Raw genomic sequence first — 24,312 nt, 5'->3', positions numbered from 1 at the left:
GCAGCCGTCACAACAGTTCCACCCAACACCCACAGCAGCTGCACCCTTATACTGGAGGAGCATGAGGTGAGACGCACGCTGAAGGCAGTGAACCCGAGGAAGGCTACGGGCCCAGATGGAGTCCCGGGACAGGTACTAAGAGACTGTGCAGACCACCTGGCCGGAGTATTTACGAAGATCTTCACCCAGTCCCTCTCCCAGGCCGTCATCCCATCATGCCTGAAGACCTCCACAATAATCCCGGTGCCGAAGAAGAACTCTGTCAGATGTCTGAATGACTACCGTCCAGTTGCACTTACACCTATAGCTATGAAGTGCTCCGAGAAGCTGGTACGGACCCATATCACCTCAGTCCTCCCTCCCGAGCTCGACCCACACCAGTTTGCCTACAGAGCCAACAGGTCCACAGAGGACGCCATCGCCACAGCCCTACACTCCTCCCTGGGTCACCTGGAGACGGGGGGAAGCTACGTGCGGCTGCTTTTTGTGGATTATAGCTCAGCATTTAACACCATTATTCCTGATAGACTGGTGTCCAAACTGTCAGACCTGGGTCTCTCGAACTCCATCTGCATGTGGATTAAGGACTTCTTATCCAACCGCCCCCAGAGGGTGCAGTTGGGTCGCCACATGTCATCAAGCCTGCACCTCAGTACCGGCTCTCCACAAGGCTGCGTGCTGAGCCCCCTTCTCTACTCCATCTACACATACGACTGCACACCTGCCCACTCCAGCAACTCCATCATCAAATTTGCGGATGACACCACCGTAGTGGGGCTCATCTCGGAGGGAGACGAGGCTGCATATCGGGATGAGGTGGAGAAGCTGTCGGATTGGTGCAAAGTCAACAACCTGGCCCTGAACACCTCCAAGACCAAGGAGCTGGTTATAGACTTCAGGAGGAAAAAAACGGACATCCTGCCCCTGATCATCAGTGGTGACTGTGTGGAGAGGGTCTCCGACTTCCGCTCCCTGGGAGTCCACCTGGCCAACGACCTATCCTGGAGCACCAACACCACGGCTACCATCAAGAAGGCACACCAGAGACTGCACTTCCTGAGAATACTCAGGAACAACCACCTCTCACAGGAACTGCTGGTGTCCTTCTACCGGTGCTCCATTGAGAGCATCCTGACCTACTGCATCTGCGTGTGGTTCAGCAGCTGCACGGCCGCAGAGAGAACGGCGCTCCAGAGAGTCATAAAGACCGCCCAGAAGTTAATCGGATGCCACCTCCCCCCCCTGGCTGACCTGTACAGCTCCCGCTGTCTCAGGAAAGCACAGAGCATCCTGAAAGACCCATTCCACCCCGGGCACAGCCACCTGGAACTGCTACCCTCAGGCAGACGCTACAGGGTGCTAAAAGCGAGCACCAATAGACTAAAAAATAGCTTTTACCCAAGAGCCATAGTAGCACTAAACAGGCACTGAGTGTCCATATGTCCATCATGTCCTCATGTGTAATGGTTAAATGTTTTTCTATTTTTTTGGACTACAATGTGAAATAATGTTTTATGTATGTATACATAGATACATCTGTCATCTCTATCTTTTTTTTTTAAATTTATTTTTTATTTATTTATTTATTTTTTTTAATTTATACTACCATATTGTATATGCACCTTAGGAGGAGCTGCTCCAATTTCGTTGTTCTTTGAACCTGTTCATTGCAATAATGACAATAAAACTCTATTCTATTCTATTCTATTCTATATTTAGTATGACAGTTACACTGTTATATTGAATAAAAAAACTAACTTCTGTCTTTGCGAACCTTACAAAAGATCATTTTTCTAGTACAACTAACAAAAAAAACATATCTCTAGGCATTATTAGTCATTTTGCATGTGTTGTTTAGAAGTTATGTTTGAATACATTTTTATTGGTTTTTTCGAATTATCTCAGGATTCTAAGACTATTATAGTCATATTGAGTAAAAAACTACTTTTTGCATTTGCAAGATTTAAAAAAGCATAGGTTTCGAGTAAAACTCCCAAAGATGCATTATTTCAGGCATTATTAGCTATTTATCATGTGTGGTGTAGTTATGTTTAAATAACTGTCATATTGAGTGTTACAGTATACAGTCATATTGAGTAAAACCTCATTTTTGTATTTGCAAACCATAGAAAAACATCTGTATCTAGTAAAACTCACAAGTATTCAATATCACAGGCGTTTTTAGACATTTTGCCCGTTTGGATTTAGAATTATGTTGGAATACATTTTTATTGCTTTTTTCGCATTACCTCAGGATTCTAAGTACATTACTTTCAAATTGAGTAACAAATCAAATTTTGTTTTGCAAACCATACCACATTTTTTTTTTCGGGAAAACTCTCGAAGATGCATTTCTTCGGGCATTATTAGACATTTTGCATGTATATTTTTGGAGTTATGTTTCAAAAACTGTCATTTTGAGTGTGACCAATATGAGGCCAGTAAAATCTAATATTTGTATTTGTGATTCTTTCCAAAATACCTGATTTTGGTAAAACTTACATAAATTCAATATTAAAGGCTTTTTTAAGACAAATTTCATATTTGGGTTTGGAGTTATGATTATAAACCTTTCATATTAATATGACAGTTACACTGTTATATTGAATAAAAAAACTAACTTGTGTTTTTGCAAACCTTACAAAAGATCATTTTTCTAGTACAACTAACAAAAAAACACATCTCTAGCTATTATTAGCCATTTTGCATGTATTGTTTAGAAGTTATGTTTGAATACATTTTTATTGCTTTTTTCGCATTATCTCAGGATTCCAAGAACATTATTGTCATATTGAGTAAAACAACAATTTCAGGCATTATTAGCCATGTGTGGTGTATGAGTTATGTTTAAATAACTGTCATATTGAGTGTTACAGTATACAGTCATATTGAGTAAAACCCAATTTTTGGATTTGCAAACCATAGAAAATCAACTGTATCTAGTAAAACCCACATGGATTCAATATCACAGGCATTTTTAGACATTTTGCACGTTTGGATTAGGAATTATGTTGGAATACATTTTTATTGCTCTTTTTGCATTATCTCAGGATTTTAAGTACATTACTGTCAAATTGGGTAAAACATTTATTTTTGTTTTTGCAACCCTTACAAAAAATATTTTTTTTATCCAGTAAAACTCACAAAGATACATTACTTCAGGCATTTTTTTGTAATGTTGCATGTGTATTTTTGGAGATAGGGTTCAAAAACTGTCTTATTGAGTGTGACCAATGTGAGGCAAGTAAAACCAAATTTTTGTATTTGTGAACCTTTCCAAAATACCTAAATCAGGTAAAACTCACATAAAGTCAACATTACGGGCTTTTTTAGACAGATTTCATGTTTGGTTTTGGAGTTATGTTTATTAACCTTTCATATTCAACAAAAACCATAAAACTAAAGTAAAACATTGTAAACCAAATAATGATCAAAAATATTATATTTACAGAAATTTTCATGAAACGTTTTGGGGTGAAATATCATAATTTTACAGATTTTTACTAAATTATTAAGATCAACCACCTTTAATAAAGTGACGATGCAAACAGTTCAGCAGAAAAATACCTTTATTCTAAAGAGTTTTTCCAAATTATTACGATCAACCACCTTTAGTGAAGTGACAATGCTGGCGGTTCCTCAGAAAAATACCATTGTTTAACAGATTTTTTCTGAATAGTTAGGATCAGGGGTGTCTCATTGACTTTAGTGGGTGGCCACTGAATTTATGTAAGTTTTAGCAGAATCAGGTATTTTGGAAAGGTTCACAAATACAAATATTAGATTTTACTGGCCTCATATTGGTCACAATCCAAATGACAGTTTTTGAAACATAACTCCAAAAATACACATGCAAAATGTCTAATAATGCCTGAAGAAATGCATCTTCGAGAGTTTTCCAGAAAAAAAAACATTTGGTAAGGTTTGTAAAAACAAATTTTGACAGTAATGTACTTAGAATCCTGAGATAATGCGAAAAAAGCAATAAAAATGTATTCCAAAATAATTCCTATTCCAAACCTGCAAAATGTCTAAAAATGCCTGTGATATTGAATAAATGTGAGTTTTACTAGATACAGTTGTTTTTCAATGGTTTGCAAATACAAAAATGAGGTTTTACTCAATATGACTGTATACTGTAACACTCAATATGACAGTTATTTAAACATAACTCCTACACCACACATGAAAAATGGCTAATAATGCCTGAAATAATGCATCTTTGGGAGTTTTACTGGCAACATATGCATTTTTACATCTTGCAAATGCAAAAAGTAGTTTTTTACTCAATATGAATATAATAGTCTTACAATCCTGAGATAATGCGAAAAAAGCAATAAAAATGTATTCAAACATAACTTCTAAACAACACATGCAAAATGGCTAATAATGCCCAGAGATATGTTTTTTGTTAGTTGTACTAGAAAAATGATCTTTTGTAAGGTTTGCAACGACACAAATTAGTTTTTTTATTCAATATAACAGTGTAACTCTCATACTAAATATGAAAGGTTTATAATCATAACTCCAAAACCAAATATGAAATTTGTCTTAAAAAGCCTTTAATATTGAATTTATGTAAGTTCTACCAGAATCAGGTATTTTGGAAAGAATCACAAATACAAATATTAGATTTTACTGGCCTCATATTGGTCACACTCAAAATGACATTTTTTGAAACATAACTCCAAAAATACACATGCAAATAGTCTAATAATGCCTGAAGAAATGCATCTTCGAGAGTTTTCCAGAAAAATTTTGTTTGGTAAGGTTTGCAAAAACAAAATTTGATTTGTTACTCAATTTGACAGTAATGTACTTAGAATCCTGAGATAATGCGAAAAAAGCAATACAAATGTATTCCAACATAATTCCTAATCCAAACGTGCAAAATGTCTAAAAATGCCTGTGATATTGAATACATGTGAGTTTTACTAGATACAGTTGCTTTTCTATGGTTTGCAAATACAAAAATGAGGTTTTACTCAATATGACTGTGTACTGTAACACTCAATATGACAGTTATTTAAACATAACTCCTACACCACACATTAAAAATGGCTAATAATGCCTGAAATAATGCATCTTTGGGAGTTTTACTCGAAACATATGCTTTTTTAAATCTTGCAAATGCAAAAAGTAGTGTTTTACTCAATACGACTATAATAGTCTTACAATCCTGAGATAATGCAAAAAAAGCAACAAAAATGTATTCAAACATAACTTCTAAACAACACATGCAAAATGGCTAATAATGCCTACATATATGTTTTTTTGTTAGTTGTACCAGAAAAATGATATTTTGTAAGGTTTGCAAAGACACAAGTTAGTTTTTTTTATTCGATATAACAGTGTAACTGTCATACTAAATATGAAAGGTTTATAATCATAACTCCAAAACCAAATATGAAATTTGTCTTAAAAAGCCTTTAATATTGAATTTATGTAAGTTTTAGCAGAATCAGGTATTTTGGAAAGGTTCACAAATACAAATATTAGATTTTACTGGCCTCATATTGGTCACACTCAAAATGACAGTTTTTGAAACATAACTCCAAAAATACACATGCAAAATGTCTAATAATGCCTGAAGAAATGCATCTTCAAGAGTTTTCCTGAAAAAAAAACATTTGGTAAGGTTCGCAAAAACAAAATTTGATTTGTTACTCAATTTGACAGTAATGTACCTAGAATCCTGAGATTATGCGAAAAAAGCAATACAAATGTATTCCAACATAATTCCTAATCCAAGCGTGCAAAATGTCTAAAAATGCCTGTGATATTGAATACATGTGAGTTTTACTAGATACAGTTGTTTTTCTATGGTTTGCAAATACAAAAATGAGGTTTTACTCAATATGACTGTATACTGTAACACTCAATATGACAGTTATTTAAACATAACTCCTACACCACACATGAAAAATGGCTAATAATGCCTGAAATAATGCATCTTTGGGAGTTTTACTCGAAACATATGCTTTTTTAAATCTTGCAAATGCAAAAAGTAGTTTTTTACTCAATATGACTATAATAGTCTTAGAATCCTGAGATAATGCGAAAAAAGCAATAAAAATGTATTCAAACATAACTTCTAAACAACACATGCAAAATGGCTGATAATGCCCAGAGATATGTTTTTTTGTTAGTTTTACTAGAAAAATTATCTTTTGTAAGGTTTGCAAAGACACAAGTTAGTTTTTTTATTCAATATAACACTGTAACTGTCATACTAAATATGAAAAGTTTATAATCATAACTCCAAAACCAAATATGAAATTTGTCTTAAAAGCCTTTAATATTGAATTTATGTAGGTTTTACCAAAATCAGGTATTTTGGAAAAAATCACAAATACAAATATTAGATTTTACTGGCCTCATATTGGTCACACTCAAAATGACATTTTTTGAAACATAACTCCAAAAATACACATGCAAATAGTCTAATAATGCCTGAAGAAATGCATCTTCGAGAGTTTTCAAGAAAACATTTTTTTGGTAAGGTTTGCAAAAACAAAATTTGATTTGTTACTCAATTTGACAGTAATGTACTTAGAATCCTGAGATAATGCGAAAAAAGCAATAAAAATGTATTCCAACATAATTCCTAATCCAAACGTGCAAAATGTCTAAAAATGCCTGTGATATTGAATACATGTGAGTTTTACTAGATACAGTTGTTTTTCAATGGTTTGCAAATACAAAAATGAGGTTTTACTCAATATGACTGTATACTGTAACACTCAATATGACAGTTATTTAAACATAACTCCTACACCACACATGAAAAATGGCTAATAATGCCTGAAATAATGCATCTTTGGGAGTTTTACTCGAAACATATGCTTTTTTAAATCTTGCAAATGCAAAAAGTAGTTTTTTACTCAATATGACTATAATAGTCTTAGAATCCTGAGATAATGCGAAAAAAGCAATACAAATGTATTCAAACATAACTTCTAAACAGCACATGCAAAATGGCTGATAATCCCAGAGATATGTTTTTTTTGTTAGTTTTACTAGAAAAATGATCTTTTGTAAGGTTTGCAAAGACACAAGTTAGTTTTTTTATTCAATATAACAGTGTTAATATTAAAGGCTTTTTAAGACAAATTTCATATCTGGTTTTGGAGTTATGATTATAAACCTTTCATATTTAGTATGACAGTTACAGTGTTATATTGAATAAAAAAAACTAACTTGTGTCTTTGTAAACCTTACAAAAGATCATTTTTCTAGTACAACTAACAAAAAAACATATCTCTAGGTATTATTAGCCATTTTGCATGTGTTGTTTAGAAGTTATGTTTGAATACATTTTTATTGCTTTTTTCGCATTATCTCAGGATTCTAAGACTATTATAGTCATATTGAGTAAAAAACTACTTTTTGCATTTGCAAGATTTAAAAAAGCATATGTTTCGAGTAAAACTCCCAAAGATGCATTATTTCAGGCATTATTAGCCATTTTTCATGTGTGGTGTAGGAGTTATGTTTAAATAACTGTCATATTGAGTGTTACAGTATACAGTCATATTGAGTAAAACCTCATTTTTGTATTTGCAAACCATAGAAAAACAACTGTATCTAGTAAAACTCACATGTATTCAATATCACAGGCATTTTTAGACATTTTGCACGTTTGGATTAGGAATTATGTTGGAATACATTTTTATTGCTTTTTTCGCATTATCTCAGGATTCTAAGTACATTACTGTCAAATTGAGTAACAAATTAATTTTTTTTTGCAAACCTTACCAAATGTTTCTTTTTTTTCAGGAAACCTCTCAAAGATGCATTTCTTCAGGCATTATTAGACATTTTGCATGTCTATTTTTGGAGTTATGTTTCAAAAACTGTCATTTTGAGTGTGTCCAATATGAGGCCAGTAAAACCAAATTTTTGTATTTGCGATTCTTTCCAAAATACCTGATTCTGCTAAAACTCACATATATTCAATATTACAGGCTTTATTAGACACATTTCATGTTTGGTTTTGGAGTTATGATTATAAACCTTTCATATTTATTATGACAGTTACACTGTTATATTGAATAAAAAAACTAACTTGTGTATTTGCAAACCTTACAAAAGATCATTTTTCTAGTACAACTAACAAAAATACATATCTCTCGGCAATATCAGTCATTTTTCATGTGTTGTTTAGAAGTCATGTTTGAATACAATTGTATTGCATTTTTCGCATTATATCAGGATTGTAAGACTATTATAGACATATTGAGTAAAAAACAACTTTTTGCATTTGCAAGATTTAAAAAAGCATATGTTTCGAGTATAACTCCCAAAGATGCATTATTTCAGGCATTATTAGCTATTTTTCATGTGTGGTGTAGGAGTTATGTTTAAAAAACTGTCATATTGAGAGTTACAGTATACAGTCATATTGAGTAAAACCTCATTTTTTTATTTGCAAACCATTGAAAAACAACTGTATCTAGTAAAACTCACATTTATTCAATATCACAGGCATTTTTAGATATTTTGCACGTTTGGATTAGGAATTATGTTGGAATACATTTTTATTGCTTTTTTCGCATTATCTCAGGATTCTAAGAACATTATAGTCATATTGAGTAAAAAACTACTTTTTGCATTTGCAAGATTTAAAAAAGCCTATGTTTCGATTAAAACTCCCAAAGATGCATTATTTCAGGCATTATTAGCCATTTTTCATGTGTGGTTTCATGTGCTATGTTTAAAAAACTGTCATTTTGAGTGTTACAGTATACAGTCATATTGAGTAAAATCTCATTTTTGTATTTGCAAACTATAAAAAAAAACCTCACATTTTTCATTACCACAGGCATTTTTAGACATTTTGCCCGTTTGGATTAGGAATTATGTTGGAATACATTTTTATTGCTTTTTTCGCATTATCTCAGGATTCTAAGTACATTACTGTCAAATTTAGTAAAAAAATACTTTTTTTTTTTTCAAACCTTACCTAATATTTTTTTTCAGGAAAACTCTCAAAGATACATTTCTTCAGGCATTATTAGACATTTTGCATTTTTACTTTTGGAGTTATGTTTCAAAATTGTCATTATGAGTGTGACCAATATGAGGCCGGTAAAACCCAATTTTTGTATGTGTGAACCTTTCCAAAATACCTGATTCTGCTAAAACTCACATAAATTCAATATTACAGCCTTTTTTTAGGAAGATTTAATGTTTGGTTTTGGAGTGATGATTTTAAATCTTTCATATTTAGTATGACAGTTATACTGTTATATTGAATAAAAAAAAAACTAACTTGTGTCTTTGTTAACCTTACAAAAGATAATTTTTCTAGTACAACTACCGAAAATTTATATCTCTAGTCATTATTAGCCATTTTGCATGTGTTGTTTGGAAGTTATGTTTGAATACAATTTTATTGCTTTTTTTCGCATTATCTCAGAATTCAAAGAACATTATCGTCATATTGAGTAAAAAAATACATTTTGCATTTGCAACATTTAAAAAAGCACATGTTTCGAGTAATACTCACAAACATGCATTATTTCAAGCATTATTAGTCATTTTTCATGTGTGGTCTAGGAATTATGTTTAAATAACTGTCATATTTAGTGTTACAGTACACATTCATATTGCGTAAAACCTAAATTTTGTACTTTCAAACCATAGAAAAACAAGTGTATCTAGTACAACTCACATTTATTGAATATCACAGGCATTTTTAGACATTTTGCACGTTTGGATTGGGAATTATGTTGGAATACATTTTTATTGCTTTTTTTCGTATTATCTCAGGATTCTAAGTAATTTACTGTCAAATTTAGTAAAAAAAAATACTTTTTGTTTATTCAAACCTTACCAAATGTTTTTTTTTTTTCAGGAAAACTCTCAAAGATACATTTCTTCAGGCATTATTAGACATTTTGCATGCATATTTTTGGAGTTATGTTTCAAAATTGTCATTTTGAGTGTGATCAATATGAGGCCAGTAAAACCTAATTTTTGTATTTCTGAACTTTTCCAAAATGACTGATTCTTCTAAAACTCACATAAATTCAATATTACAGACTTTTTTTTAGAGAAATTTCTTATATGGTTTTGGAGTTAAGATTATAAACCTTTCATATTTAGTATGACAGTTACACTGTTATATTGAATACAAAAACTAACTTGTGTCTTTGTGAACCTCACAAAAGATCATTTTTCTAGTACAACTAACGAAAATACATGTCTCTAGGCATTATTAGCCATTTTGCAAGAGTTTTATAGAAGTTATGTTTGGAAATATTTTTATTGCTTTTTTGCATTATCTTAGGATTCTAAGAACATTATAGTCATATTGAGTAGAACAACAATTTTTTGCATTGCAAAGATTTAAAAAAACAATCGTTTCGAGTAAAACTCCCAAAGATGCATTATTTCAGGCATTATTAACCATTTTTCATGTGTGGTGTAGGAGTTATGTTTAAGTAACTGTCATATTGAGTGTTACAGTATACAGTCATATTGAATAAAACCTAATTTTTGTATTTGCAAACCATAGAAAAGCAACTGTATCTAGTAAAACTCACATGGATTCAATATCACAGGCATTTTTAGACAATTTGCACGTTTGGATTAGGAATTGTGTTGGAATACATTTTTAATGCTCTTTTTGCATTATCTCAGGATTTTAAGTACATTACTGTCAAATTGGGTAAAACATTTCTTTTTGTTTTTGCAAACCTTACAAACTGTTTTTTTCCAGTAATACTCACAAATATACATTTCTTCAGGCATTTTTTTGTAATTTTTTATGTGTATTTTTGGAGATATGGTTCAAAAACTGTCTTATTGAGTGTGACCAATGTGAGGCCAGTAAAACCAAATGTTTGTATTTGTGAACCTTTCCAAAATACCTAATTCAGGTAAAACTCACATAAAGTCAATATTACAGGCTTTTTTAGACAGATTTCATGTTTGGTTTTGCAGTTATGTTTATGAACCTTTCATATTTAGTATGACAGTAATACTGTTATATCGAATAAAAAAAACAAACTTGTATCTTTGAAAACACTGTAAAAATAAATGTTGTAAAGAAACGGTCATTTACTGGCAGCTACGGCTGCCAAACAAAAACCATAAAATTAAAGTAAAACATTGTAAACCAAATAATGATCAAAAACATTATATTTACAGAAATTTTCATGAAATGTTTTGGGGAGAAATATCGTAATTTTACAGATTTTTACAAAATTATTAAGATCAACCACCTTTAATAAAGTGACGATGCAAACAGTTCTGCAGAAAAATACCTTTATTCTAAAGAGTTTTTCCAAATTATTACGATCAATCACCTTTAGTGAAGTGACAATGCTGGCGGTTCCACAGAAAAACACCATTGTTTAACAGATTTTTTCTGAATAGTTAGGATCAGGGGTGTCTCATTCACTTTACCGGTGGGCCACTGGATGCAGGAAGTTGATACAAAGTGGGTTAACCTTGCATGAATCGCTATCCCAACCTAGCAACGTACATACCAATCCCACCACTTCACCCCGAGAATTTCACTACCCTCATATAGGATTGATTCCAAGCTTGGCCGGGCGAATATGACAAGTAGTACCGCGGTGGGCTTTTTTGTACGCTCATTCACCAAATCATAAGCGTGCCAATTGAGGCATGTGATGTGCACGGTATTGTTGTGCATATGATAGTGACTGCAAGATATACTTGGTCAACAGCCACACAGGTCACACTGACGGTGGCTGCACAAACAACTTTAACACTGTTACAAATATGCACCACACTGTGAACCCACATTGAACAAGAATGATAAACACATTTCAGGAAAACATCCTCACTGTAATAAAACATAAACACAACATAACAAAAAACCACAAAACCATGCAGCGCTATCTCTTCCGGGCTACATCCCCGCTACCACCCAACACCGCGCCCCAAAACATCACCGCCTCCCTCCGTGCGTTGGTTGAGGTGGGCGGGTTTAGGTGGTGGTGGTGTGTATTGTAACACATGGAATTCTGGGTATTGTTTCTGTAGTGTTAATGTTGTGTTACGGTGAAGATGTTCTCCTGAAATGTGTTTGTCATTCTTGTTTGATGTGGCTCTACAGTGTGGCTCGTATTTGTAACATTGTTAAAGTCGTTTGTACGGCCACCGTCAGTGTGATCTGTAAGGCTGTTGACTGTTGATTAAGTATGTCTTGCAGTCATTCATGTATGTCATATTACAGGGAAAAAAATGTAATAGTTAGTTTGAGCATAAACCTTTTATAAGAGGCTACATATATTTTTCGCCTTGAATGTGAAAATACACATAAATATTAAAAAAATTTGATTTACCTTAAAATTACATATAAAACTTTTAGATTGTTAGTATGGACAAATACTTTTATATAAGAAGCTACATATTTAATTAAAGTTAATTACTGTAATTTTACATGAAATTGAAAGTAATTTGAGAAAACAGAAAATAATATGTATAATTAATTTGGTATTTTTCTGTAAAAAAATAGGAATAAACATAGTTCGTCATTACTGGTATATTATTCAAAATAACAGGCGGTTTGTTTATTTACAGATAATATCTTGAATTCTACAGTTTTATAACCTATCTAAAAAAATTGAAAAATTACAGTAGAAATTTAGAGTAAACTAACCATAATAATTGGATTTTTTTTTTTTACAGTGAACCCTACAAAAGATCATTTTTCTACTACAACTAAGAAAGATACACATCTCTAGGCATTATTAGCCGTTTTGCATGTGTTGTTTAAAAGTTGTGTCTGAAAACTTTTTTATTGCTGTTTTTCGCATTATCTCAGGATTCCAAGAACATTATTGTCATATTGAGTAAAACAACAATTTTTTGCATTGCAAAGATTTAAAAAAGCAATCGTTTCGAGTAAAACTCCCAAAGATGCATTATTTCAGGCATTATTAGCCATGTGTGGTGTAGGAGTTATGTTTAAATAAGTGTCATATTGAGTGTTACAGTATACAGTCATATTGAGTAAAACCTAATTTTTGTATTTGCAAACCATAGAAAATCAACTATATCTGGTAAAACTCACATGGATTCAATATCACAGGCATTTTTAGACATTTTGCACGTTTGGATTAGGAATTATGTTGGAATACATTTGTATTGCTCTTTTTGCATTATCTCAGGATTTTAAGTACATTACTGTCAAATTGCATAAATCATTTCTTTTTGTTTTTGCAAACCTTACAAAATGTTTTTTTTATTCAGTAAAACTCACAAAGATACATTTCTTCAGGCATTTTTTTGTAATTTTGCATGTGTATTTTTGGAGATATGGTTCAAAAACTGTCTTATTGAGTGTGACCAATGTGAGGCCAGTAAAACAAAATTTTTGTATTTGTGAACCTTTCCAAAATACCTAATTCAGGTAAAACTCACATAAAGTCAATATTACAGGATTTTTAAGACAGATTTCATGTTTGGTTTTGGAATTATGTTTATGAACCTTTCATATTTAGTATGACAGTTTTACTGTTATATTGAATAAAACAAACAAACTTTTATCTTTGCAAACACTGTAAAAATATATTTTTTAAAAAAACGGTCATTTACTGGCAGCTACGGCTGCCAAACAAAAACCATAAAACTAAAGTAAAATATTGTAAACCAAATAGTGATCAAAAATATTATATTTACAGAAATTTTCATGAAACGTTTTGGGGTGAAATATCGTAATTTTACAGATTTTTACAAAATTATTAAGATCAACCATCTTTAATAAAGTGACGATGCAAACAGTTCTGCAGAAAAATACCTTTATTCTAAAGAGTTTTTCCAAATTATTACGATCAACCACTTTTAGTGAAGTGACAATGCTGGCGGTTCCACAGAAAAATACCATTGTTTTACAGATTTTTTCTGAATTATTAGGATCAGGGGTGTCTCATTGACTTTTGCGGGGGGCCACTGGATCCAGGAACTTGATGCAAAGTGGATTCACCTTGCATGAATGGCTACCCCACCCTAGCAACATACTTACCGATCCTACCATTTCACTGTGAGAATTTTACTGACCCTCATGTAGGACTGACCCAAAGTCTGGCCGGTTGACTTTTTATACGTTCATTCACCAAATCATCAGCATGCCTACTGATGAGTGTGGTGTGCATGGTATTGTCATGCACGTGATAGTGACTTCAAAACATACTTGGTCAACAGCCACACAGGTCACACTGCTGGTGGCTGTACAAACAACTTTAACACTGTTACAAAATATGCACCACACTGTGAATCCACATCGAACAAGAATGATAAACACATTTCAGGAAAACATCCTCACTGTAACAAAACATAAACACAACATAACATAACAAATACCCACAAGCCCATGCAGCGCTGACTCTTCCGGGCTACACCCCTGCTACCACCCAACCCCGCGCCCCAAAACATCACCGCCCCCCTCCATGCGTTGGTTGAGGTGGGCGGGGTTAGGTGGTGGGGGTGTATATTGTAACAAATGGAATTCTGGGTTTTGTTTTTGTTGTGTTAATGTTGTGTTACGGTGAAGATGTTCTCCTGAAATGTGTTTGTCATTCTTGTTTGATGTGGCTCCACAATGTGGCGCATATTTATAACATTGTTAAAGTTGTTTGTACGGCCACCGTCAGTGTGATTTGTAAGGCTGTTGACTGTTGATTAAGTATGTCTTGCAGTCACTCATGTATGTCATATTACAGGGAAAATAATGTAAATGTTAGTTTATAAGAGGCTACATATATTTTTCGCCTTGAATGTGAAAATACACATAAATATTACACAAAATTAATTTACCTTAAAATTACATTAACATTACAAAACATTTCTTTTTGTTTTTGCAAACCTTACAAAATGTTTGTTTTCCAGTAAAACTCAGAACGATACATTTCTTCAGGCATTTTTTTGTAATTTTGCATGTGTATTTTTGGAGATATGGTTCAAAAACTGTCTTATTCAGTGTGACCAATGTGTGGCCAGTAAAACCAAATGTTTGTATTTGTGAACCTTTCCAAAATACTTAATTCAGGTAAAACTCACATAAAGTCAATATTACAGGCTTTTCTAGACAGATTTCATGTTTGGTTTTGGAGTTATGTTTATGAACCTTTCATATTTAGTATGACAGTTATACTGTTATATTAGATAAAATAAAAAAATGTAACTTTGCAAACACTGTAAAAATAAATTCTGTAAAGAAAACGGTCATTTACTGGCAGCTACGGCTGCCAAACAAAAACCATAAAATTAAAGTAAAACATTGTAAACCAAATAATGATCAAAAACATTATATTTACAGAAATTTTCATGAAACGTTTCGGGGAGAAATATCGTAATTTTACAGATTTTTACTAAATTATTAAGATCAACCACCTTTAATAAAATGACTATGCAAACAGTTCCGCAGAAAAAAAAAACTTTATTCTTCAGAGTTTTTCCAAATTATTACGATCAACCACCTTTAGTGAAGTGACAATGCTGGCGGTTCCACAGAAAAATACCATTGTTTAACAGATTTTTTCTGAATTGTTAGGATCAGGGGTGTCTCATTGACTTTAGCGGGGGGCCACTGGATGCAGGAGATTGATACAAAGTGGGTTAACCTTGCATGAATGGCTATCCCACCCTAGCTACATACTTACCATTCCTATCATTTCACCACGAGAATTTCACTGACCCTCCTGTAGGGTTGACTCAAAGTTGGCCGGGCAAATATGACACGTAATACAGTGGTGGGTTTTATTGAACGCTCATTCATCAGCGTGCCATGAGCACGGTTTCTTCATTCATTTGAAAAGTGACTGCAAAACATACTTGGTCAACAGCCACACAGGTCACACTGACGGTGGCAGTACAAACAACTTTAACACTGTTACAAATATGGACCACACTGTGAACCCACATCGAACAAGAATGATAAACACATTTCAGGAAAACATCCTCACTGTAATAAAACAAAAACACAACCCCGTGCCTCAAAACATCACAGCCCCGCTCCGTGCGTTGGTTGAGCTGGGCGGGGTTAGGTGGTGGGGGTGTATATTGTAACACATGGAATTCTAGGAATTGTTTCTGTTGTGTTAATGTTGTGTTACGGTGACGATGTTCTCCTGAAATGTGTTTGTCAGTCTTGTTTGATGTGGCTCCACAGTGTGGCGCATAATTGTAACATTGTTAAAGTTGTTTGTACGGCCACTGTCAGTGTGATCTGTATGGCTGTTGACTGTTGATTAAGAATCTCTTGCAGTATTTCATGGACGTCATATTACAGTTTGAGCATACAACTTTTATAAGAGGCTACATATATTTTTCGACTTGAATGTGAAAATACACATACATATTGAAAATATTTGATTTACCTTAAAATTACATATAAAACTGTTAGATTGTTAGTATGAACAAATACTTTTATATAAAAAGCTACATATTTAATTAAAGTTAATTACTGTAATTGTACATGAAATTGAAAGTAATTTGAGAAAACAGAAAATAATATGTATAAATAATTTGGTATTTTTCTGTAAAAAAAAAAAAAGAATATACATAGTTTGTCTACTGGTATATCACTTAAAATAACAGGCGTTTTTTATTTACAGATAATGTCTTCAATTCTACAGATTTATAACCTATTTAAAAAAATTGAAAAATTATAGTAGAAATTTAGAGTAAACTAACCATACAAGTATGATTTTGTTTTCCCAGTGAACCCTACAAAAGATAATTTTTCTACTACAACTAACTAAGATACACATCTCTAGGAATTATTAGCCGTTTTGCATGTGTTGTTTAAAAGTTATGTTTGAAAACTTTTGTATTGCTTTTTCGCATTATCTCAGGATTCTAAGAACATTATAGTCATATCGAGTAAAAAATACTTTTTGCATATGCAAGATATAAAAAAGCATATGTTCCGAGTAAAACTCCCAAAGATGCATTATTTCAGGCATTATTAGCCATTTTTCATGTGTGGTGTAGGAGTTATGTTTAAATAACTGTCATATTGAGTGTTACAGTATAGAGTCATATTGAGTAAAACCTAAATTTTGTATTTGCAAACCATAGAAAAACAACTGTACTATAGTAAAACTCACATGTATTCAATATCACAGGCATTTTTAGACATTTTGCACGTTTGGATTAGGAATTATGTTGGAATACATTTTTATTGCTTTTTTCGCATTATCTCAGGATTCTAAGTACATTACTGTCAAATTGAGTAAAAAAATATTTTTTGTTTTTGCAAACACTACCAAATGTTTTTTTTTCAGGAAAACTCTAAAAGATGCATTTCTTTAGGCATTATTAGACATTTTAGATTTCTACTTTTGGTGTTATGTTTCAAAAACGGTCATTTTGAGTATCACCAATATGAGGCCAGTAAAATCTAATTTTTGTATTTGTGAACCTTTCCAAAATACCTGAATCTGGTAAAACTCACATACATTCAATATTACAGGCTTTTTTTTTTAGAAACAAATTGTGTTTACTTTTGGAGTTATGATTATAAACCTTTCATATTTAGTATGACAGTTATAATGTTATATTGAATAAAAAAAAAACTTGTGTCTTTGCAAACCTTACAAAAGATAATTTTTCTAGTACAAATAACAAAAAAACATATCTCTAGTCATTATTAGCCATTTTGCATGTGTTGTTTAGAAGTTATGTTTGAATACATTTTTATTGCTTTTTTTCGCATTGTCAGGATTGTAAGACTATTATAGTCGTATTGAGTAAAAAAATACTTTTTGCATTTGCAAAATTTAAAAAAGCATATGTTTCGTATAAAACTCCCAAAGATAAATTTATTCAGGCATTATTAGCAATTTTTCATGTGTGGTGTAGGAGTTATGTTTAAATAACTGTAATATTGTGTGTTACAGTATACAGTCATATTGAGTAAAACCTCAATTGTGTATTTGCAAACCATAGAAAAAACTGTATCTAGTAAAACTCACATGTATTCAATATCACAGGCATTTTTAGACATTTTGCACGTTGGGATTAGGAATTATATTGGAATACATTTGTATTGCTTTTTTCGCATTATCTCAGGATTCTAAGTACATTACTTTCAAATTGAGTAACACATCAAATTTTGTTTTTGCAAACCTTACCAAATGTTTTTTTTTCAGGAAAACTCTCGAAGATGCATTTCTTCAGGCATTATTAGACATTTTGCATGTGTATTTTTGGAGTTATGTTTCAAAAACTGTCATTTTGAGTGTGACCAAAATGACAGTTTTTGGAACATAACTCCAAAAATACACATGCAAAATGTCTAATAATGCCTGAAGAAATGCAACTTCGAGAGTTTTCCTGAAAAAAAAAAACATTTGGTAAGGTTTGCAAAAACAAAATTTGATTGGTTACTCAATTTGACAGTAATGTACTTAGAATCCTGAGATAATGCGAAAAAAGCAATACAAATGTATTCCAACATAATTCCTAATCCCAACGTGCAAAATGTCTAAAAAAACCTGTGATATTGAAATATATTCAAACATAACTTATAAACAACACATGAAAAATGGCTAATAATGCCTAGAGATATGTTTTTTGTTAGTTGTACTAGAAAAATGATCTTTTTTAAGGTTTGCAAAGACACAAGTTAGTTTTTTTTATTCAATATAACACTGTAACTGTCATACTAAATATGAAAGGTTTATAATCATAACTCCAAAACCAAATATGAAATTTGCCTTAAAAATCCTTTAATATTGAATTTATGTAAGTTTTACCAGAATCAGGTATTTTGGAAAGAATCACAAATACAAATATTCGATTTTACTGGCCTCATATTGGTCACACTCAAAATGACAGTTTTTGAAACATAACTCCAAAAATACACATGCAAAATGTCTAATAATGCCTGAAGAAATGCATCTTCCAGAGTTTTCCAGAAAAAAAAACATTTGGTAAGGTTTGCAAAAACAAAATTTGACAGTAATGTACTTAAAATCCTGAGATAATGCGAAAAAAGCAATAAAAATGTATTCCAACATAATTCCTAATCCAAACGTGCAAAATGTCTAAAAATGCCTGTGATATTGAATAAATGTGAGTTTTACTAGATACAGTTGTTTTTCAATGGTTTGCAAATACAAAAATGAGGTTTTACTCAATATGACTGTATACTGTAACACTCAATATGACAGTTATTTAAACATAACTCCTACACCACACATGAAAAATGGCTAATAATGCCTGAAATAATGCATCTTTGGGAGTTTTACTCGAAACATATGCTTTTTTAAATCTTACAAATGCAAAAAGTAGTTTTTTACTCAATACGACTATAATAGTCTTACAATCCTGAGATAATGCAAAAAAAGCAATAAAAATGTATTCAAACATAACTTCTAAACAACAGATGAAAAATGGCTAATAATGCCTACATATATGTTTTTTTGTTAGTTGTAGTAGAAAAATTATCTTTTGTAAGGTTTGCAAAGACATAAGTTAGTTTTTTTTATTCAATATAACAGTGTAACTGTCATACTAAATATGAAAGGTTTATAATCATAACTCCAAAACCAAATATGAAATTTGTCTTAAAAAGCCTTTAATATTGAATTTATGTAAGTTTTAGCAGAATCAGGTATTTTGGAAAGTTTAACAAATACAAATATTAGATTTTACTGGCCTCATATTGGTCACACTCAAAATGACAGTTTTTGGAACATAACTCCAAAAATACACATGCAGAATGTCTAATATTGCCTGAAGAAATGCAACTTCGAGAGTTTTCCTGAAAAAAAAAAAACATTTGGTAAGGTTTGCAAAAACAAAATTTGATTGGTTACTCAATTTGACAATAATGTACTTAGAATCCTGAGATAATGCGAAAAAAGCAATACAATTGTATTCCAACATAATTCCTAATCCAAACGTGCAAAATGTCTAAAAATGCCTGTGGTATTGAAATATATTCAAACATAACTTATAAACAACACATGAAAAATGGCTAATAATGCCTAGAGATATGTTTTTTGTTAGTTGTACTAGAAAAATGATCTTTTTTAAGGTTTGCAAAGACACAAGTTAGTTTTTTTTATTCAATATAACACTGTAACTGACATACTAAATATGAAAGGTTTATAATCATAACTCCAAAACCAAATATGAAATTTGCCTTAAAAATCCTTTAATATTGAATTTATGTAAGTTTTACCAGAATCAGGTATTTTGGAAAGAATCACAAATACAAATATTCGATTTTACTGGCCTCATATTGGTCACACTCAAAATGACAGTTTTTGAAACATAACTCCAAAAATTCACATGCAAAATGTCTAATAATGCCTGAAGAAATGCATCTTCAAGAGTTTTCCTGAAAAAAAAAAACATTTGGTAAGGTTTGCAAAAACAAAATTTGATTTATTACTCAATTTGACAGTAATGTACTTAGAATCCTGAGATAATGCGAAAAAAGCAATACAAATGTATTCCAACATAATTCCTAATCCAAACGTGCAAAATGTCTAAAAATGCCTGTGATATATAATACATGTGAGTTTTACTAGATACACTTGTTTTTCAATGGTTTGCAAATACAAAAATGAGGTTTTACTCAATATGACTGTATACTGTAACACTCAATATGACAGTTATTTAAACATAACTCCTACACCACACATGAAAAATGGCTAATAATGCCTGAAATAATGCATCTTTGGGAGTTTTACTCGAAACATATGCTTTTTTAAATCTTGCAAATGCAAAAAGTAGTTTTTTACTCAATATGACTATAATAGTCTTAGAATCCTGAGATAATGCGAAAAAAGCACTAAAAATGTATTCAAACATAACTTCTAAACAACACATGCAAAATGGCTAATAATGCCCAGATATATGTTTTTTTGTTAGTTTTACTAGAAAAATGATCTTTTTTAAGGTTTGCAAAGACACAAGTTAGTTTTTTTTATTCAATATAACACTGTAACTGACATACTAAATATGAAAGGTTTATAATCATAACTCCAAAACCAAATATGAAATTTGCCTTAAAAATCCTTTAATATTGAATTTATGTAAGTTTTACCAGAATCAGGTATTTTGGAAAGAATCACAAATACAAATATTCGATTTTACTGGCCTCATATTGGTCACACTCAAAATGACAGTTTTTGAAACATAACTCCAAAAATTCACATGCAAAATGTCTAATAATGCCTGAAGAAATGCATCTTCAAGAGTTTTCCTGAAAAAAAAAAAACATTTGGTAAGGTTTGCAAAAACAAAATTTGATTTATTACTCAATTTGACAGTAATGTACTTAGAATCCTGAGATAATGCGAAAAAAGCAATACAAATGTATTCCAACATAATTCCTAATCCAAACGTGCAAAATGTCTAAAAATGCCTGTGATATATAATACATGTGAGTTTTACTAGATACACTTGTTTTTCAATGGTTTGCAAATACAAAAATGAGGTTTTACTCAATATGACTGTATACTGTAACACTCAATATGACAGTTATTTAAACATAACTCCTACACCACACATGAAAAATGGCTAATAATGCCTGAAATAATGCATCTTTGGGAGTTTTACTCGAAACCTATGCTTTTTTCAATCTTGCAAATGCAAAAAGTAGTTTTTTACTCAATATGACTATAATAGTCTTAGAATCCTGAGATAATGCGAAAAAAGCACTAAAAATGTATTCAAACATAACTTCTAAACAACACATGCAAAATGGCTAATAATGCCCAGATATATGTTTTTTTGTTAGTTTTACTAGAAAAATGATCTTGTGTAAGGTTTGCAAAGACACAAATTAGTTTTTTTATTCAATATAACAGTGTAACTGTCATACTAAATATGAAAGGTTTATAATCATAACTCCAAAACCAAATATGAAATTTGTCTTAAAAAGCCTTTAATATTGAATTTATGTAAGTTTTAGCAGAATCAGGTATTTTGGAAAGGTTGACAAATACAAATATTAGATTTTACTGGCCTCATATTGGTCACACTCAAAATGACATTTTTTGAAACATAACTCCAAAAATACACATGCAAATAGTCTAATAATAACTGAAGAAATGCATCTTCGAGAGTTTTCCAGAAAAAAAACATTTGGTAAGGTTTGCAAAAACAAAATTTGATTTGTTACTCAATTTGACAGTAATGTACTTAGAATCCTGAGATAATGCGAAAAAAGCAATAAAAATGTATTCCAACATAATTCCTAATCCAAACGTCCGAAATGTCTAAACATGCCTGTGATATTGAATACATGTGAGTTTTACTAGATACAGTTGTTTTTCTATGGTTTGCAAATACAAAAATGAGGTTTTAATCAATATGACTGTATACTGTAAGACTCAATATGACAGTTATTTAAACATAACTCCTACAGCACACATTAAAAATGGCTAATAATGCCTGAAATAATGCATCTTTGGGAGTTTTACTCAAAACATATGCTTTTTTAAATCTTGCAAATGCAAAAAGTAGTTTTTTACTCAATATGACTATAATAGTCTTAGAATCCTGAGATAATGCGAAAAAAGCAATACAAATGTATTCAAACATAACTTCTAAACAACACATGCAAAATGGCTAATAATGCCTAGAGATAAGTTTTTTTGTTAGTTTTACTAGAAAAATTATCATTTGTAAGGTTTGCAAAGACACAAGTTTGTTTTTTTATTCAATATAACACTGTAACTGTCATACTAAATATGAAAGGTTTATAATCATAACTCCAAAACCAAATATGAAATTTGTCTTAAAAAGCCTTTAATATTGAGTTTATGTAAGTTCTACCAGAATCAGGTATTTTGGAAAGAATCACAAATACAAATATTAGATTTTACTGGCCTCATATTGGTCACACTCAAAATGACAGTTTTTGAAACATAACTCCAAAAATACACATGCAAAATGTCTAATAATGCCTGAAGAAATGCATCTTCAAGAGTTTTCCTGAAAAAAAAAACATTTGGTAAGGTTTGCAAAAACAAAATTTGATTTGTTACTCAATTTGACAGTAATGTACTTAGAATCCTGACATAATGCGAAAAAAGCAATAAAAATGTATTCCAACATAATTCCTAATCCAAACGTGCAAAATGTCTAAAAATGCCTGTGATATTGAATATATGTGAGTTTTACTAGATACAGTTGTTTTTCTATGGTTTGCAAATACAAAAATGAGGTTTTACTCAATATGACTGTATACTGTAACACTCAATATGACAGTTATTTAAACATAACTCCTACACCACACATGAAAAATGGCTAATAATGCCTGAAATAATGCATCTTTGGGAGTTTTACTCGAAACATATGCTTTTTTAAATCTTGCAAATGCAAAAAGTAGTTTTTTTACTCAATACGACTATAATAGTCTTACAATCCTGAGATAATGCGAAAAAAGCAATAAAAATGTATTCAAACATAACTTCTAAACAACACATGCAAAATGGCTAATAATGCCCAGAGATATGTTTTTTTGTTAGTTGTACTAGAAAAATGATCTTTTGTAAGTTTTGCAAAGACAGAAATTAGTTTTTTTATTCAATATAACAGTGTAACTGTCATACTAAATATGAAAGGTTTATAATCATAACTCCAAAACCAAATATGAAATTTGTCTTAAAAAGCCTTTAATATTGAGTTTATGTAAGTTTTACCAGAATCAGGTATTTTGGAAAGAATCACAAATACAAATATTAGATTTTACTGGCCTCATATTGGTCACACTCAAAATGACAGTTTTTGAAACATAACTCCAAAAATACACATGCAAAATGTCTAATAATGCCTGAAGAAATGCATCTTCAAGAGTTTTCCTGAAAAAAAAAAACATTTGTTAAGGTTTGCAAAAACAAAATTTGATTTGTTACTCAATTTGACAGTAATGTACTTAGAATCCTGAGATAATGCGAAAAAAGCAATAAAAATGTATTCCAACATAATTCCTAATCCAAACGTGCAAAATGTCTAAAAATGCCTGTGATATTGAATACATGTGAGTTTTACTAGATACAGTTGTTTTTCTATGGTTTGCAAATACAAAAATGAGGTTTTACTCAATGTGACTGTACACTGTAACACTCAATATGACAGTTATTTAAACATAACTCCTACACCACACATGAAAAATGGCTAATAATGCCTGAAATAATGCATCTTTGGGAGTTTTACTCGAAACATATGCTTTTTTAAATCTTGCAAATGCAAAAAGTAGTTTTTTACTCAATATGAATATAATAGTCTTAGAATCCTGAGATAATGCGAAAAAAGCAATAAAAATGAATTCAAACATAACTTCTAAACAACACATGCAAAATGGCT

This window comes from Nerophis ophidion, linkage group LG18 (genome assembly GCF_033978795.1).
Source record: "Nerophis ophidion isolate RoL-2023_Sa linkage group LG18, RoL_Noph_v1.0, whole genome shotgun sequence".
In the NCBI taxonomy this organism is placed as follows: Eukaryota; Metazoa; Chordata; class Actinopteri; order Syngnathiformes; family Syngnathidae; genus Nerophis; species Nerophis ophidion.
Note: the sequence above shows the minus strand (reverse complement) of the source record.